The sequence below is a fragment of the Physeter macrocephalus genome, chromosome 14, assembly GCF_002837175.3.
Source record: "Physeter macrocephalus isolate SW-GA chromosome 14, ASM283717v5, whole genome shotgun sequence".
NCBI lineage: Eukaryota > Metazoa > Chordata > Mammalia > Artiodactyla > Physeteridae > Physeter > Physeter macrocephalus.
Window position 1 is genome coordinate 66,753,015 of NC_041227.1, and position 4,557 is coordinate 66,757,571.

Genomic DNA, 4,557 nt, shown 5'->3' on the forward strand with positions numbered 1-4,557 from the left:
AGGAATAAAGACACAGACGTAGAGAATGGACTTGAGGACACGGGGAGGGGGAAGGGTAAGCTGGGACGAAGTGAGAGAGTGGCATGGACATATATACACTACCAAATGTAAAATAGATAGCTAGTGGGAAGCAGCTGCATAGCACAGGGAGATCAGCTCAGTGCTTTGTGACCACCTAGAAGGGTGGGATAGGGAGGGTGGGAGGGAGGGAGACGCAAGAGGGAGGGGATATGGGGATATATGTATATGTATAACTAATTCACTTTGTTATAAAGCAGAAACTAACAAACCACTGTAAAGCAATTACACTCCAATAAAGATGTTTAAAAAAAAATGTCATGGGGCTTCCCTGGTGGCGCAGTGGTTGAGAATCCGCCTGCCGATGCAGGGGACACGGGTTCGTGCCCCGGTCCGGGAAGATCCCACATGCCACGGAGCGGCTGGGCCCGTGAGCCATGGCCACTGAGCCTGCGCATCGGGAGCCTGTGCTCCTCAACGGGAGAGGCCACAACAGTGAGAGGCCCGCGTACCGTAAAAACAAAAACAAAACAAAACAAAACAAACAAACAAACAAAAAATGTCATATGTCAATAATATCTCAATAAAGCTGTGGCAGGAGAGAAAAACCAATCAGTGTGAGCCACCACATTAATAGAAAGGAGAAAAAGCATACAATCATCTTAATAGATGCAGAAAATATCGTTGATAAAATTCAACATTTGTTCATACTAAAAACTCTTTAACAAACTTGGAATAGAAGGAAACTTCTACAAAAACCCACAGCACACATAACACTTAAGGATGAAATGTTCAAAGCAATCACTTTAAAATCCAAAGTGATCCAATGCAATTGAATCAATACAATTCCAATCAAAATCCTCACAGGCTTTGTGTACATGTCTGTGCGTGATCTGACAAGATGGTTCTAAAATTTACATAGAAAATGTAAAGGCAAAGCAGCAGAGACATTCTTAGAGAAGATAAAGGCAGGAGGACTTGTCCTACCAGGTACCACGACTAATTATTCAGGTAGAGTAATGAATAATGGGTGATAATGGTACAGAAATGGACAAATAAGGCCAATGGAACAAAATAGACAACTAAGAAATAGAAATGTACACATATATGGATACCTGATATGTTGAAGAAATGGAACTCCAGATCAAAGCAGACTTTTCAATGAAAGGTGCCAGAACAACCCATTATTTTTTTTTTTTTTTTTTTTTTTTTTGCGGTACACGGGCCTCTCACTGTTGTGGCCTCTCCCGTTGAGGAGCACAGGCTCTGGACCCGCAGGCTCAGCGGCCATGGCTCACGGGCCCAGCCGCTCCGCGGCATGTGGGATCTTCCCGGACCGGGACACGAACCCGTGTCCCCTGCATCGGCAGGCGGACTCTCAACCACTGCGCCACCAGGGAAGCCCCTTTTTTTTTTTTTTTTTTTTTTCAACCCATTATTCATATGTGAAAAAAAATAAAACTAGACCCTTACTTCACATTATGCACAAAACTCAATTCTTGAGGATTAAGGTCATACGAAAGGAAACACAATAAAACTTTTAGACAACAATATAGGAGTATATCTTTATGACCCAAAGGTAGGGAAAGCAGAATTTCTTTAAAAGATATGAAAAGTACAAACCATAAAAGAATATACTGATAAATCCGATTTTGTTAAAATTAAGAACCTCTGTTCATCAAAAATACAGAAAGTGGGGGAGAGACAGAGACAGAGAGACAAAAGACAAGCTCAAACTGGAAGGTATCTGAAACACATTTAAGCCACACACGAAAGATTCAGAATATATAAAGAAATCTTACAAATCAGTAAGGGGAAGGCAATGTAAGAGAAAAATGAGCAAGAGAAAATTTATGAAGAGAATGCACAAATGACTAATAAATACATAAAGAAATGTTCAATGTCATCAGGCAAATGAATATTAAAACCATAGTGATTAATGTCTTACCTGTCACCAGAAAGGCATAAATTCTTAAGAATGGCTGAGGCTGAAACTTTCATCCACTGCTGGTAGAGTATAAGCCCTTATAACCACTTCAGACATTGATTTGATATCACTAAAAATCTGATATCCCCAGAAATCTACTATTAGGTATATACCTTACAGAAACTTCCACATTTACCCCAGGAAGTATGTTTATGAAGCATGATGTAATAGCAAAAATCTGGCAACAGTATAAGTGCCAATCAACTGAAGAACACCTACCTAAAGACTTTATAATCATACCATGGAATTCAAAACAGTAATGAAGTAGAGCTACTCATAGTAACATGGATGCATCTCATAAATGTAATGTTATGTGCAAAAATCAAGTCACACAAAAAATATATTCAGATCCCATTTATATAAAATCTAAAAACTAGCAAAACCGTACAATGCATTCATGAGCGATACACAGATACTAAAAAGTACAAGGAAAAACAAGGGAATGATAACACAATATTTAGGGCAGTAGTTATCTTTAGGGAGGGAAGAAAAGGATTCAGTGGAGGCTTTGAGGATATGACAATGTACTATTTCTTAACTTGGTGGTGTATGTATGGTGTTCACTGTACTTTTGTTCTTCAAACTTATATCACACATTTTTATAGGTGGGTAACTTATCTTAATAAAAAAAAGAAAATTATATAAGTCTGTTAAGGGACAGCCAAAATAAATGTTAATAAGAAGAAGGAGGTATAGAACAGTATACAATGCTATAATTTGGGGAAAAGGGGTGGGAAAATGAGGGTGAAAGATACATATAGGCTTCTTTATGCAGAGAAGTCAGTTGTCTCTATGAAAGGGGGGTGTATCACCATTCAAATAATTTAAAAATAGAAATATTTGTGGAATAAGCAAATCTCAAACATAACTATCTGTGCCAAGTGCCAGACACAGTATTAATGTTTCACATTCACAGTCTCATTTCATCCTCCCCAGAACATTATGAGGAAAGCATTACTGACCCCATTTTACAGATGAGGAAACTGAGGCTGAGAGGGCACAAGGCGACACAGCGTTAGTGATGGAGACAGGTAAGTGACCATACAAAAGCAGGGTGAGGAACTGTGGCAGCCTCAGTCCGAATTAGTGAGAAATATGAGTGAACGATAAAATTATGATCCAGGTCCCTTATCTGCAATTCTCAAATCTCAAAAGTTCTCAAAACTAATCTTTTAAGTTCGAAAACCTGATCTGACCTAAGGTGAGGCTATTTATGGTTGTTGTTTACCCCCTTCGCTTAAATATGCACATATTTAGTTGTGAGAAAAGTAATGTATTCGATCACAAGACATTGCCCCAGACCCCGCTAAAGATATGACAGAACATATGCGCCATATTACCTTTCGAAAATCCGAGAAATTCGGGATTCTGAACGCATCCAGCCTCAGGGCTTTAAAATCAGGGGCTGTGGACTTGTACAAAGTAAGAAGTTCTGTACCCAAAATAGAGGGGAAGCACAGAGGCCGGCGAGACTAAGAGGGTGGTCAGTGAAGGCCCTATTTTACGTATTCAGTTTAGACAGAATTTTGTATTTTGCTTTTTCAACTAATATTATGATTTAAAGTATTTTTTATCCTAATACTACGTTTTTAAAATGTCTGCGTGTGATGGACTAGCTTCCGGTCTACCTAGCTCTGCCGCCCCTCTCGGGGCCTCAGTTTCCCCATCAGGAATTGAGAAGCCCCAGCCGCCGGGCCCTGGAGCCACACTGCGGCACAGCACGCGGACCGACCCCCGGGGCCTGACCCCCACTGGCCGTCCGCCCCTCGCCTTCCTGAGCGGCCCTCTTCCTTCCCTGTCAGCCTCGCACCCCCGCGCCCCGATTACCCACCGCAGCGCCCAAGCGCAGCCCACACTGCCGGCGGCGAAGGCAAAAAGGCGGGCTTGGCCCCACCCTAGGGGCGGGGCGAACGCTGACGCGGCGCTCCCATTGGTGACTGTAGCAGATTTGTCCCTCCCACCGGGTGACTCACTTCCTGTTCTCCAGCCCGCGCTGTTGCCTTGGAGTCGCGGGATCCATCAGTTAGGGCGAGAGTTAACGCATCTAAGCGGCTCTCGGTACCATACAGGAAAGGGCTTCCGCTTCTCGTCCTCCGCCTCCCTTTCCGCAGTGGCACTCCGCGGCCCAAGAGGGGGAAGAGCAAGAGTGCAGTATGCCCTCCTCAATGGGCGCGATTCCGTGGGCACAAGTTAGTGCCCTGCCCCGGGCCTCAGTTTTCCCATCTGTAGAACTGACAGTGTGGCCTCACGGTCAAGAAAGAGGCCTCTGTTGTCTTAGAGCGTGCGCTAGAATCCTGACTGTCACTTACTAGTTGCCAGATCTTGGGCAAGTCTCGGAGCTGCACTGAGCTTCAGGTTCTTCTTCTGTCTAGTAGGGATAATAATAGTCCCTATGAAATGGTGTGTTTGTGAGGTTTTAAGAGATAACGGCACATGGAAGTGCTGATTAAATGTTAGCTACTGTCCTACCTGGGGATTGTTGTGAGAAGTAAATGAAGTTATTAACAGAGGTGAACGGACTGTTTTGCGTCTCCAGGGCACTCATTTTACAA

General features: G+C 43.1%; 1 protein-coding gene across 2 annotated transcripts in view; it reads right to left on the reverse strand.

Moving 5' to 3' along the window:
• NSMCE1 (NSE1 homolog, SMC5-SMC6 complex component) overlaps nt 1-3,894 on the reverse strand; it is a 36,134-nt gene extending 32,240 nt beyond the window's left edge. Inside the window, exon 1 of one of the 2 annotated variants that reach the window (XM_007122986.3) lies at nt 3,837-3,894. The gene's annotated coding sequence lies outside the window, so the exon portion shown is untranslated. Of the gene's footprint in view, nt 1-3,345; nt 3,790-3,836 lie in introns of those variants that run through there. The other variant, XM_055089927.1, reaches the window with a different exon arrangement.
• Nucleotides 3,895-4,557: the final 663 nt, after the last annotated feature.